A 15,155-nucleotide genomic window follows, 5' to 3' on the forward strand; every position below is an offset into this window, starting at 1 on the left:
GCCAAGAAATACTCTGTGTGTGTGTGTGTGTTGGGGGATGTAATCTTAAATCCTACTTAAGTTCACTTTTACTAGAGGCAAACTCCATGGTATTTTCAGCACTTCCCCTTCCAAGCTGGAAGGATTCTGATGATTAAAAAATTCTCAGAATCCATGTGTCCTTGTCACACACAGTCACTACTGTTGTCATCAGAGTAAGTGTTTATATCACATCTCACTCAGCGCAGCTAGGGACCAGCTATGTCTGACCTACAGTGGGTCGGCCCTGGCGTCTGTGGGAAGGCTTGGCTGTGCTGGGAACCCCCTTACTTCCTTGAATTCATTCAAGTGAATTCATTCCTGATAATCTCTGTCCTTCAGTCTTTGGAGAACAATCATTAGAATTTGCTATTACGCCTCTGGGGACGGCTGCCCATTGTCTCCCCAGTTCTCCAGTTATGTATTTATGGACTCCAAATATCATTTATTTATGTCAACAGCTGTCTCCTTATCAACAGTTGGAACTGCTCTCATCTACCTTTTCCAGTATTTTTAGCAACAATCTAATTTTAGGCAGAGCTGAACTCTTGGGCTGCTTTCCTGGCATCAGCATTTATGGGATTGTGTTTCTTCCTCTGTAAATAGAAGAATTCCCAGAAGAGTTGTCACCTTCCTCTGTCTTGGACTCACATGGGCACACATGCATCCCCCACACCCCCACACAGAAAAAGCAGATCTCCAGCTAGGATCTGGAAAAAAAAAAATGACTCAGCTAGAACTGGTTAACAGGCAAAGGACCTGTAAAACCTTGGTTTTATGTTACCTCTTATTTTATATGTCTTTGGTCACATTTTCATTGGGATCTGCCTTTGTATAGGGATCTTTGGGCCACTGGCCTTTGAGGAGAGTTTCACTGTGTATGACATGGCAGAGAAGCAGATATGGCAGATATGGCAGAGAAGACAGGTGGAAAGACATGTAGGGACAGAAAAGATAACCAATTTCACATCTGGAAAAAATGTGTGGTGGTTTGGTGAATTTTACAAGCTAGACCAACTTCTTCTAGAAGAATTATAACTTAAAGTTACTTAAAATATCAGTGCATGTATATATAAATATGTGTCCACAATAAAATTTTTAACACACATTTTCTATTTTAGCATGTTTTTAGTATGTTAACATCGAATAAAAGTGGAAAAAGACCTAGATGAATTAGACCCTAACCTCAGTTTGGTCCCTTATCTGTTAGAATCTGTAAAAGTTAAAAAAACCCCAAAACTGTCTGGATTCAATTTCCTCTTGTATACAGTAGGCAATAAAATAAGGTGCACTCAGAGCCAGTGTCAGATTCAATCATTTCACACCCATTTCCCGGTTTCTAATTCATAGATTATTTATTTAATTGGTCTTTTCATCAGTGTCCGTCAGTCATCAAATCTGAGCCTGGAGAGATTACAGTCTTTACTGAACTCTGGTCTTGCTTTCTCCTTCCACTGGTTATTTCATTCTTAAGCATCTTCTGAGAGGGGCTGAGAACCCGCTGAGTTAAGTCCTCGGGTTGAGAGCAGTGGTATGACTTTTAAGAACTCTGGAGTTATAAGGCTGCAGGAGACAAAAGGAATTCCTTCGCTCCATCGTCCCTTCCCTGGGACAGTTTACCAATCCACCGAACTTCAGCTTGTCTGATCACTGTGCATCGAGAGCCTCCAGTTCCCAGGCACTGTGCCAGGCTCGGGCTGTTCATGACACGGGCGTGTTCACGCATCATAGCTCCATCCACTTGGAGAAACTCCAAAAGCTGTGATCAGACCCAAAACACCTGCTGGGCTGCTGGGCTCTCTTTGTTCCTAGGTCCCTGTTTACACCCTCCGATGTTTCATTCAATGGATCTCCCGTCAGAGTCCAGATTGTGATGCTACCTTTTCTTCTGATCCTTTTCCATCCCAAAATTGAGAGATATATTTTTTTACAAGTCCCTGTGTCCTTTGCCATGAATTGGCATTTCTCCTGCTGCTGGTGCTGTCTGCCTAGCACAGCTGTCTGCCCCCTCCTCATAAGGATTCTGGTTTTTAAAATTAATTCATCTTTGCTTTGCATCTTAGAAGGGATACAGGATGATCTGTCATTCTTAGCTCATCACCCGGGACTTCTTTGGGTGTGGGTCTTCATTTCCCACAGACGAGTCCAGCTCAGTTTGTCTATCAAAAGCCTGCCTGTCAGACTCAAGGGTTGGCTCTGTTCCAACCCCCTATAACAGAAGATTTTCTTCTGTCACTCACGGTGCAGTAGAGCAGAAGTTACCACCAAGCCCCTAAAGGATGATTAATGGCACTCCAGAGGAAGTGCCAAGCTTTCTTCCAGCCAAGACTTCAGCTTAGCAGTGGGGACCCAGCCTTCCCGGAATCCCCAGGTCATTAGCTTCCATCTTCCCCACTCGACTGTGCTGACTTACAGTTGGTAAATCCCAGAGAATGTGAGCTTCCTCTGGGATTGCTTGCTTGAAAAGAGTACCTGAACAGCACTCAAGGGAGGGGGTACTTACATAAGAAGAAATAAGAATAGTTTTTTCTCATTTGGAGAATGCTTTCGTATATAGTGATTCAAGTATTTCAGCAATTAAGGGAATGATTTTGTTCTTCCACTTGTGTAAAATGAGAAGGGTAAACCTAAATTCCAGATTAAAAGAATTTATCAACTATTTCCTTAACTCTCTCTCCCCAAAGAGTCTAATATTTCTCTTGGACTCTGGGCCTGGCTTAGGCCATGATTTTAATAAAGTCATCATTGTTAACTTGATCGCCATCTGAGTTCCTGACAATTAAGGACTCTTTGTCCAGGAAAAAGAATATACAACGTGTCACCGGTGTCTAAGGAAAGTCAGCTATTTAGGGGTGAAAACGCAATCCATCAGGCCTCCTGGGACGAACCCACAGAACGAGGTCTGTGGGGTCTTCGCGTGAGAAAGGTCAGATGAAAGATGTTACAAACTTTTCTTGCGTCATCTATTTTTAAGTAAAACAAATGGCTTTCATTCAGTGCTCATACCGAGAAACCTTAATTGTTTCAAATCTACCAAAAAAAAAAAAAAAACCAACCCACTCATTTTTTAAGCTTCCCTAAGCCTATTAATAGTATTTTCATTATAATTTCCTAGTAAGTAAAAGCAAGGTTTTCAATCATATTCCCCAGATGATTCTTTTGAGAAATAGAACCAGTTGCCTGGCATTCCACCCATTCTGCAAATATCATGCCAATCCATACTCAAAACCTTCCGGGCTTCAGATTATGTGCAGATGAAAGCGAACACATTATCCTGGCAAATTAGCTGTCTAGCCTACTACAATCTGCCCCCAAATGTTCCTTCTTGTGCATCCTTAATTCTAGGTTATTGCGTTTTGAGTTTTGATAGATGTGGCCAAACTGCCCTCCTAATTTGTATGCATTTACAGTCCCTGGTAAGGTGTAGAAATGCCATTTCATCACACTGTCCCCAACATCTTTTTAATGTTTGCCAAACTGATAGGCAAGTTTTTATCTAATTGGTTTAATTTTATACCTTTGATTATTAATATGATTAAGCATTTTTTAGATGTTTATTGGTCATATATATATATATATTTTCTGGCTTGACTAAGTCATTGTCCTAAGTCTATTGAAATATTCACCTTTTTCTTGAGAACTGCTCCAAGGAGCTCATCACATTGCATAGGTATCAGCTCTTTGTCACTCATGTTATAAACATTTGCTCATCATTTTGTCTTTTCGCTCTTTTAACTTTTTATGTTGTCCTGTTTGGCACAAGAGTTTAAGACATTCATGGAATCACATCTGTCAACCTTTTCCATTATGGATTTTAAATTTGGGGTCATGCTAAGAATTTTTTTTCTATAAAAAGATTGTAAAACTATCCTATATTTTCTTTTAACACTGCTTTAGGTGAGTTTGTTTGTTGTATACATTTAAATCTTCAATTCTTCTGGAGTTATTTTAGGTTTTGGTATAAAATAAGGGTTTACTTTCATTTTCTTCCAAATGAGTAACCTTTTATCCCAATTATGTTTCTTGACTAAACCATTCTTTCTCATAGACCACCTTAATGACTTCTTTATCAATTTTAAAGGTGCGTCTTGTCATATAATGAAATTCTACCCTAAATATTTTTTTAAATATTGCTGCTATCTGTGTCTTTTCTTTTGCTCGTTACTTGCTTAATTGGCATCTTGGTCAACAATGTAGAAGAGTATTACCTACCTAAGAAATATGTCATTAAGTGTCTTATTAGAAATAATTAGCCTACATATACGTACGTATATGTATAACTGAATCGCTTTGCTGTACACCTGAAACGAACATTGTAAATCAACTATACTTTAATAAAAACAAAATTTTAGAAAAATTTGCCTGACTCTCTTAAGAGATGAAACATAGGGATGTCTTCCAGCAAAACTGGGTTAAAGTGCAAATACAAGTGTGAATGGTTTCCTGGAAAATATAAGCTGCTTAATACAGCGTCTCTTTACCCAAAACTTTGCAGGTGTGACCCTGTTCCACTGTGACAAGCTGTCCTAACACCACAAATTTATAGTAAATGCCTGCTTACCCCTAAATAATAAAGGAACTCATGATCAGATTTTTAAAAATTTTATCTTATGAGAAAGAGGCAAATGATAAGGAAATGATCTTCAAGACCTTATTTAAAGTCTTTACTTTAAAACACTTTCTTTCAGACAAAACAAAACAAAAACTAGAGTTTCCACAGTTTGTGGGAGTCTGGAGACTAAAAACTGACAATGGCACTGAGGACCCAGAGACACCGTGAGGACCAGGTAGCCATCTTCAACGGGATCGAACTATATTGTGCACATTTTAAGGCTGTTCACTCTTTGCATTTTATTTATTCAACTGACTGCGCGTGCGAAATTTACTCTAACTCTAGGCAATGCCAGGGCGCTTTCACACTTGTTCATTCTTACGGCTTTTCATTCTCAGCCTGCCAGAGCCCAGGTTTCCATCTGCCGTTGCACCAGAGCCCCTGTGAGATGGTCTGTGGGGGAGGAGTTGCGGCGGGAGGCCCTCCCGCCTGGCTTTGTGGACCCCGGTGGCGGTGGCGGAGCTCAGCAAGGCTCCAACCAGCTGTGCAGGGAGTGAGGATGGCGCTGGGGATCTCTTGCATCACCCCTCCAGGTGTCTACATTATTTCCACAGCCATGAGGACCATGTGCTCAGTCCAGAACTGTGGACACTTGACATCCCATGAGCGCTTCTCAGCTCCAACACCATCTGTGTGTTTGGGAGCGGGTTTCCCCTTCTCTATAGCTACGGGTATTCCCTGCCAAAGAACTTCAGAAAGAGAATGTGGCGGAAATATTCTGCACGTTGCAAAGGCATTTGTTTAGATTGGGTGGAATGTGGTTTCATAAGGTGTGGCCTTAAGGTAAACTGTGAATTCAGTGACATTGTCCTGGAGATGCCACCCCTCCACTTTCTGAGTCATGCACCTGAGGACCCACCGTGCCACTGTTCAGGCCCTTCCACACCCAGTACACTCTTGTTTCTTCCATTTTACACTTGCTCCCAGCCCAAGTGCTAAAAAATGTCACTGACACCTTCATTTGAATGATATGTTCATGTACTTTTCCTAGGAGGATATCTGTGTCCCTCTGATAGTGGAATGAATGACAGCAGAGGGCACACGGATGCCCAAGTAGGGTGCCCCCCAACCCTCAGCACAGCCAGAGATAAACACTGTGATGGAAACCCTGTCCCTGCTTTTAAAAAAGATAAAGACATACACTGTCTTTTCAGAGAAGCAAGACATATGCACCCACGAGGCATGTCAGCAACAATTTACATCAGCTCGTGGTTGTGCACGAAGTAGGCGTGTTTGCAAGTCAAGCTTATAAGACTCAGCACACGTGTACTCCCATTTTAACGCTCCATGCTCCTTGCTACCATTTTCCAAATTAAGAAACCAGAATAAAAAAAAAGCTAAGTAATTTTCTCAAGGTTATACCAGCTGTTAATACTTGAATCAAGTACTGTACGTGGCCATATAAGGTACGGTTTTAAATTGGGGTTATGGTTGAATAATTAGTAGTGGTTCTATATAGAAAAACAGAACATAACAAAAGGCTTGTGCTAATACTCTGATAAATTATAGAATGCAGTTTTATCTGTTTTTGTTACTTCTCTTCTGTCTGTCATCTCCAGACCACGCCTGTTATTCCCAGGTTTGGGTGAATGGATTTCTCCATGGCAATGTCAAAGCCGTCACCTCGCCGCACCTCTCCCACCCGGACCCTCTTTCCATCCCTCCTTCAGTCACTTCCCCCCGTTTAGTCTCTGGCCTGGGTGGATTACAAGGAATATCAGGTTTGCATAAATGGATTCTTGAAGAAAAAGAAGAAAAGAGAAAAGAAAAAATGACTAATTTTCAAGGCCCATCGGTCAGAAAATACAGTGCATTGCTTTATAGTTATTCGGGGGAGAGAGCAGAGGCAATGATTGGGAGGGTCAATTTTTGGATTTTTCAGAGTCTAGAGAAGGAATTAAATTGAGAAGTACTTCCGGAACATGAACGGATTAGGTCAAAGCTTAAATCAATTCATCCTAAAGTGAAAATAAACTTGATGTGCTCCAGCGTATTTTTATTTCAAGAGATGGCTAGGGCTAACATATGTGTGGGAGCCATGAGACTGGTATTTTTAGTCCCAGTCACTCGACCTCCCAGGCCCACCCCAAGAAGAGGGGTATGGGGTTGTAACTGACAGAGAGAAAGGTATCCTTTGAGCCAAGTGTGAGAGTCAGCAAATCACCTCAATTTATATGGTTACCAAGACACTGAACTCTGTTGTATCTACTCATGCTTTTTCCACTCTCTGTTCCTTTAGTTAATCTTCTCCAGGAAATGGGTTACTGAAATCAGAGTTCTCCCCATGGGAAGGGGGAAGGAATCTCAGATTAACAAGTGGTAATGATGACAGCAAATCCAACCACAGCTTTGGGGCTCACCTGAGAGTCCTCTCTTCACATTGCAGCCCGGGGAGCCTTCCTCCGCTGTACTGCTGCTGCTTTGTTTGGAAAGACAATTGGAATATCTGAGCCACCGCCGGTCACTCGCTGGCAGGCGTACAGGGCCACTGCTTCACCAGCAACTCCTGCTGTGCGTTGCTGCCCTGTAGGCAGACAAGCCCAGAACACACCCCCTTCAAGAAGGAAGAAATACCTTTCTGTTGACTCTCCCTCCCACTTGGAGTCCCTATCAGGCCTGGTAAGAGGAAGGAGTTCAGAGCCTAAGACCTAAGGATTCGCCCAGCAGACAGAAATCACAGGAGGAAAAGGGAAGAAAAATGCTCCAGCAGAAGGCAGAGCACATCTGTCCTAGGTTTGTCTGTTACACGAGGCCACTCTGTCCAGCTTTCCCGTCCAGCCTCGGGACACCGGGGGTCACACCCCACAGAATGGAAGGAATGCAGCCCTTCATGCATTAATTTCACGTGGTGGGGGGGTCATTCCAGGGGGTGTGTGGGGAGTGGTGGATCCCATTTTTCCTTTTCCAACTTTCTCACTCAAGGCTGCAGAATCAACGTGCTAATCTCCCAAAGTCTTCTGACTTCTGGGTAGAATAGTACGGAATAGGGCTGGGGAGTCAAGAGAGAGCAAGGGTGTGCCTGCCCAGAGTGAATGTTTCCAGTGTATTCTTTGTCCTTAGAAACCCTAGGGCTAAACCTTACTAACTTCTTTCATTAAAGTCTCTTTCCTTTCTAAGGAGTCATCTGATTTGAAAAACAAACATTCCGCATTTACAAATGACTTCTGATGACTTATGCTTTAAGTCACTCCATCTTTTCCAAATGACTTGAGGTGGCTTTCAATACTAAATGCATAAAATAAAATTACATTAGAATAGACACAAAGAAACGTGAACTAGGGGGAGGGTATAAGTCAGTGATAGAGCACATGCTCAGCACGCACGAGGTCCTGGGTTCAATCCCCAGTACTTCCATTAAATAAAAAAAATTTTTTTTTCAAAAGAAACATGAACTAAAACATTTCTATATAAACCACATGATAAAAAAGGGGAACTATCAAAGTAGAGAGTCAACTAAGAGGAGAATGTAAATAAAAACTGAGGTAGCTACTCAGTTTTGTAAATTTAAAATGTAATTCTGGGGACAGAGTTCCTATCAAAGAAAAGAGGAAGCTATTCAGGTATCTTGTTGTTGTTACTAGAAAAGACGGAGCACACATTTTCTCAGGGAGAAGAAAATGGTCTTTGGTGCACTAAATTCTAAGAGAAATCTGTATTTTTAGACTGAACAGTATTCCCAATAATGTTAGAGCCCATAATTTCACATCGAAGTCCTTTCATGCCAAGCAGTCCTGAACTCAACGTGACCCGCTTGTGTCCAACACCCGCTGGACCTCTTGGTCCACATTCCTAACCCGTCATGCCCAGGCCTGGACCTGGTCTAGTGGAAGAGATGTCAAGAGAACAAGGCCATCCTGACAACCCCCAACTGTTCAAGGGCATCAACCATTGCTCCAGTGACCCCCCCCCCATCCCCCAGCCTGGGTGGGTTAGTGTCGATCTCATAGTTTAGTCAAGTTAATTCCATTCTCCTCGTGGGCCTTTTCTGAAGGGTTCTGCCTATTTTCAGAATCCACCAGTTGTTAGTGGAGATCAAGTTTCCATTCAAGACAAGGGTCTGGGACTTCTGAAAATATATACTCTGTCTCTGTTGACCCAGTGTCTAAAGTCCTGGGATTAGATGCCGTCTTTTCAGTTCTAGGATGCTCTTCTCCTGCTGTCTGTATTAACAGGCAAGTGCTTATAGGCAGACGTCGGCCACCAACATCTCAGTGGGACTGTGTTTATACAATTTATTAATTACTTAGGAAGAGAGTAGCTATGGAATTGGGTGGGCAGTGAGGAGGAGGAGTAAGGAGGCAGTGGAAGGGAGGAAGAAATGGCCAGTCAGTGTGGAGCTCAACATGGTGAGGGCTTGCAACTGAAATGGAAACTCTTTATTCACCTCCAGCCAGATTGTGTCGTGAAACCCAGCAACTTCCAAGGGGCTGGTGTGTGGCCCACAGAACCAAAGCAATTCCTACAGTTTCTTACCAGACCAAGAACATTTAGCAGGTATTAGAAAATTAGGCAACCAGTAGACACCAGTGATTTCGTGAGTACATTGATTTTGGTGAAACTCTGAATCCAAAGAAATGAACGTGCTTTTTTTTTTTTTTTTCCCATGTTTAAAAATTGAAGTATAGTCCATTTACAATGTTGTGTAAATTTCTGGTGTACAGCATAATGTTTCATTCACACATATACACACATATATTCCTTTTCATAGTCTTTTACATTATAAGTTACTACAAGATAGTAAATATAGTTCCTTGTGCTAAACAGTATAAATGTATTGTTTATCTATTTTACACATAGTAGTTAATATCGGCAAATCTTGAACTCCAAATTTATCCCTTACCATCCCTTTCCCTCACTGTTAATATAAGTTTGTTTTCTATGTCTTTGAGTCTGTCTCTGTTTTGTAAATAAGTTCATTTATGTATTTTTTTTATTCCATATATAAGTGAAATCATATGGCATTTTTCTTTCCCTTTATGGCTTACTTCACTTAGAATGACCATCTCCAGGTCCATCCATGTTGCTGCAAATGGCATTCTTTTATTCTTTTTTATGGCTGAGTAATATTCCATTGTATATATACCATACATATGTGTGTATATATACCATACATATGTATATATATATACCATATATATGTGTGTGTGTGTGTGTGTGTGTATACCATACCTTCTTTATTCAGTCATCTGTCAGTGGACCCTTAGGTTGTTTCATGTCTTGGCTATTGTAAATAGTGCTGCTGTGAACATTGGGGTGCATGTATCCTTTCAAATTAGAGTTCCCTCCAGGTATGTGCCCAGGAGTAGGATTGCTGGATCATATGGTAAGTCTATTTTTAATTTTTTGAGGAATAAAGAAATGAACGTGTTTAATGCTAATTCTGTATATGACAGAAGGAGATCATGGTATGCCCAATATTGAGGTTGTTTCATGAGGAGGGTGTGCTTCTAATTACCCATGACTCACCCATTAGCCATTTAATCATCTCTTCTAGCTTCCTCCTAATAATCTGTTAAAGCATGCAATGCTGAATTTTTCTATATTTCCTGGTTAGGTTATGGGGCTCCCCTGTCACTGCAGAGGACAGAAAGCAAGAGAAAGAAGCATGTTTGAGCATGGGAGTGGCGTTGTGACATGCCTTTGTTAAGACCTCCAGAAGAGCCACCTTCTGTGAAGGCAGAGCTGCTTCTCTGATGTGACTGCAACATTCCTTCTGCCACAAAATCTCACACAGTAACTACGAAGCAGGAACAAGGGGTCCACCTGAGGGTAAGCAGGCAGCTGAACAAATGTGCCTTGGTCCATCTGGTCTACTTTACATTCCTTTCTTTGGTGTTATTGGCCACGGAGCTTCCTTGGCCAGCATCCTTGAAGTGCCAAAGAACAAGGAGGAAGACCCGGGGCTGAGGAAAAGCTCCAAGCCTCCTACCTCCATCTGTTTGTTTGCGTTGGTTGCCTGAGCCGTCTGATGGCTTGGTTTCCCAGCAAAAGAGCAGTGTCCTGCGAATAAGCAGCAACACACTGAGGCCTGGGAGAAAGGAAGTAGCAAACAGAGTCTTGTTATCAGAACTTGTTATCTAACTCTTAGGATGTCAACAAACTTTCCCTGAGTGACTGCTGTGGGCATGAGACAAGAGCTAATTATACCAGCAGGTGGACCTGGGAAAGACGTGAACCCACACCCAGGATGCCCGAGCATCAGAAGTACCGGACATTCTCCCAGCTTGGTCTTTGAGAAGCTCACATTCAGGGGCTGCAGACCCAAAGGACCACCTTGGAAAATACATTGATTCAAGGGAGGGACAGATTCTGAACTGTTTCAGGTGGCTTTATTCCATAATTGTGAAAGAGTTAAATGCAATTTTAAAAAAAATCAGGTATAATTAGGGAAAAAACCTGAAAGGAGGAGTAAAGAGGGGAAGAGTTGAGTGTAAAATGGAAATTATGGTGAGTCATATGGTAAGTCTTACAAATATGGTCAAACAATCAAAATGGATGGGGTCATTTAACACTCAGGACTGGGACTTAAAGAGAGGTAGGTGGGAGTCATTGGACTGTATTGGTCAGTGTGATTTATGAGAAAATTATTATACCATTATATTATATACAATTACTATACCAATAATTGTATAATAATAATTATTGTATAATAATTGTATTGCCATTTAGCATTAAAATAAAGAACATTCAAATAAACAAAGGAAGAGTTCACAAAACTGTAGGGACTCTCTTCCCAACCATATCGGAGACAGGAGCGGCAGTCTACAGACACGGGCACCAAATATGGGAAGAGATGAGGTACCAGCATTTAGTATCAGTTTTCATTACTGCTGAGCACTAACTGCGTTCCGAGGACTGCTCTGAGAACTTTCTGTGTGCTTTTCTGCTCTCAGCAACCCGTGATGCAGTTACACCATCATCCAGGTGTATTATATTATATATATTATTATATTATATTATAGATGCGGAAATTGAACCACAGAGCAGTTAAGGTAACGATGGGCCAGGACACCAACACAGCCTGACTTGACTCTGTTTTCTGAACCTGTACTCTACCGTTTCTCAAAGACAGATGAGAAATACAAAGAGAAGGGTCCAACCCTTGTGAAATAATCAAAGAACAGGTACCAACGAGACCAGGCATTTTCACCATCTGACCCTTCTGTAATAAAGTGGAGAGCCGCCAAAGCCTCATAGAATCCGCAGCTTCCGTACAACTCAACAAGTAAATTCCAAGTGTTACTAAATTCAGAGGGTGAATTTAACAGAGCCAGGTGATCTTCCATCCAGTGACTTTAATCAGTTCAGAACGTGCTGCATTTGAAAGTCAGAGACAACACTGAGAAGAGAAAGCCACAATCTATAAAAGTAATGAACCCTCACCCTGCCTGTCTTTAAAATGAGAATTATATGGCACCAAGCAGCCCACCTCTCCAAGCTCACCAGACCCCCGTAGGGTCACAGGAAAGGCCCACCCACAGCACCGAAACATAGCCCCTGTGTTCTCATGATGCTCAGGAATTCACATAGGGTCCGGGCAGCCTCAGTGGAGAAGTTCGTCCTGAAGTTCAGCTTTGACTCATGGGTTCTAGATTCCCAACCCTTAACAGTAAGAAGCATCTCACCACCAGCCCTGAAGGGACAGAAAAAAATAACACAAACGAGGCTGCAGAAGAACAGTTCTGAATCTGCTGGATTAGAGGCTAAAACCCGACAGACTGTCACTCGGTGTCGCACGGATGCGTTCCTGTGGATGAGAAGCTCTCCCAGAACAAAACCATCTGATTCCAACCCTGGGCACTTTTTCTTTGACTTTGTGGCTGTCCTCAGCTCCTCAAGAGGACAAACTTCTGTAGCAGATGTAGCCTGAGATGAAAGCATTCTTTTTTACTTAAGTATTGTTTCCTTTTAGCCAACCACAGGTTGACCCCAGAGCTCAGAATGTCCTTTAAGCAAAGGGAGACATCTAGTGGCCGAGATTCACGACCTGGAAGAGGCTGAGTGTTTATAAAATTACCATCCAGTCCCACTCTTCAGATTGTCATGAGGGTGCACTCAGGACTTGGGCAGCTGGGGAGGTGGGGGTGGTTTAAACCAGGTAACCTCTCAAAACCGGAGCTACTTCGTCCAGATATTTGGCACGGGGATTCTACATGCAGTGGAGTTCATTCATCCATCTACTTAGTCATTCAACAAACCTTCATACTAAATGTCTGCGAGGTACAAGACACTGAGCTAGGCCCTGGGGAGAGTCTCTATTTATACTTATTCCTTTATAACTTAGTAGAAAAGCTCAAATTTAATAGGAAGACTCCACCACCAACCATCAGTTAAATCCACTATGATAAGGGCTGACCATGGAAGAGGCACTTAAACGAATCTTTGAGGGTAAGAGGGAAAAAAGGGCTAAACTACAGGTCTCAAGCTGGCATCCCGTGGCCCCATCTGGCTTGCAGATGTGTGTTGCTTGGCCCGTGCAATGTTCTCAAGACTCTGAATTAGTTGCTAACATTTAAACATCAGAGGATTGCACATGAAAATCCGGATTTCAGCTTCTTTTGAAAAATGGGCAGATCTGACCCTACTGTTTCCATAGTCCTGCCCTGGTGCTGTTTCCCGGGGGCCAAGTGGAGGTTGTCCATCTTCTTGCTGCTTTTTTCATCACAGCCAGGAATTTACTACTTCCATGAATTTTGGGTAGATTTCACAAGAACAGGGTACAAAGCTCAACATGACAAAAGTATGTTCATTGAAAAATGATTCTCCTACAGTTCTTGTTTCACAGCCTACAGATCATCTACAAAAGCCCCCACTCTCACCACTTAGAGATTGTGTAAATACATATCCTCCCTCGTGACTTACACCGGAATCAACTTCACCTGGATGAAAAATTTAAAAACAAAATATGAAATTATAAAGACACTAGGGGAAAACAGAATTGCATCCTTTAATTTGTTGATTTAATGGCGAAACCTTTGTAATGTAAATCCATCACTCAGCCATGACAAAAAAAATTGATATTTGAATACATCAACAGGGGGCAGGAATTCTTCGTGGCAAAAATTACAATGGATAACATTCAAATATAAATAATTACTTGAAAAATGTTTCAGTGGAGAAGTGACCCTGTTCTTGAGTATGTAAATTGTTCTTACACTTCTGTCAGAAAAAGTTACACCCACTGAAATAACTTTCTGGGCCCAAGATGGAGCCACTTCTGCCTGGGGTGTCACATCAGCAAGCTGAAACTTGGAGACCTTTTGTGTCCCTGTAAATGCTTCCCTTGACCAGAAATACAGCCTAGCCAGTCAGCCAGTCCCCAGACACCAAGCCACCTCTGGGCTCTGTATTTATTTCCCTGTTCTTTCGCACCCCAAACAAAGTAAACTACTCGGTCCCAGCTGATCAGATATTTTCAGTTTTTCTTCTTCCTTATTCCTTATTCTTTACCCTGTGAAAACTCCCTGCCTTCCACCTCCTTGTGTACTTCCCCGAACGGAGACTGCTTCACGAAGGTCAAGTAAAGTTTGTATGAACTAAATGAGGAGAACCAACAGTGTCAGTTCTGGCCTGAAAGCTGGCAGTCTCGGGATCCAAGAAGAGCAGATGTTTCAGTCCAAGCCTGAAGGCTGGGAGAGACCGATGTCCCGTCTCAATCAATCAGGCAGCATTGACGTTCCCTCTGGTCACAGGAAGGTCAGCCTTTTTGTTCTATTCAGGTCTTCAGTTGATTGGAGGAGAACCACACATCACGTCAGAGAAGGCAATCTGCTTTGTTCAGCCACCAATTCAAGCATTAACCCCATCCAAAAACACCCTCCCCAGCACACCTCGAATAACGTTTGACCAAATATCTGGGGACCCTGTGTCCCATTTGATTTCACACATAAAAGTTAGCTATCACACCTAGCTAACTAGCCATAGACTATCTAGCTCAGAGTCTACGGTTCTAGATTTTTCATGCTGCCCTTACAGGGCTCCACAAGATTTCCACCATGTTCTTTAAAAATTTTAAAGTCATAATATCTTGTTGAGACCCATCTATTTAACCAACTAGAAATAGATAAAAATCAATGAGGTATAGGTGTTACACAGAAGCCATCAATAGAGCAAGATGCTGACCTTTGTCAATGGTACAGAAAGTTTCTGGCACTTCACTTTGGTCCCCTTAGCCACCCTGATCCCACAGATGACTCCAGCAACGTCGGTAGATGCCAACACACACAATGCTAGAAGGTCCCTACAGTACGTCCATCTGCCCCCAAGAACTCTAACCCTTCAGGCTCACTCAAGAAGCATCACCACTCTTCACCGCGACCCAACATCCCGAGAGGTCTCCAAGGGCAGTGTCTTCCCAGAGTGACCACTTGGACATGGGGACGACACTGAGAGGTACCAGTATCAGTTCTTCTTGTCAGTAGGACCCTTTTAGGTGTTGGCTCCCATACAAGACACAAGAAAGAAAACCCAAGGAAAAGTAAAGAAGCTTTTGGCTGAGGGTAGACTCTCTGGAGTGGTCTCTGGG

At 42.4% G+C, this 15,155-nt stretch overlaps 1 protein-coding gene across 1 annotated transcript in view; it reads right to left on the reverse strand.

Annotated features, from left to right (window-relative positions):
- The window catches only part of ADGRF1 (adhesion G protein-coupled receptor F1), a 34,003-nt gene extending 26,856 nt beyond the window's left edge, over nt 1-7,147 (reverse strand). The window contains exon 1 of the mRNA XM_045509339.2: nt 6,991-7,147. The gene's annotated coding sequence lies outside the window, so the exon portion shown is untranslated. The remainder of the gene's footprint in view (nt 1-6,990) is intronic.
- Between the last annotated feature and the right edge of the window lie 8,008 nt (nt 7,148-15,155).

The sequence above is a fragment of the Camelus bactrianus genome, chromosome 20 (genome assembly GCF_048773025.1).
Source record: "Camelus bactrianus isolate YW-2024 breed Bactrian camel chromosome 20, ASM4877302v1, whole genome shotgun sequence".
In the NCBI taxonomy this organism is placed as follows: Eukaryota; Metazoa; Chordata; class Mammalia; order Artiodactyla; family Camelidae; genus Camelus; species Camelus bactrianus.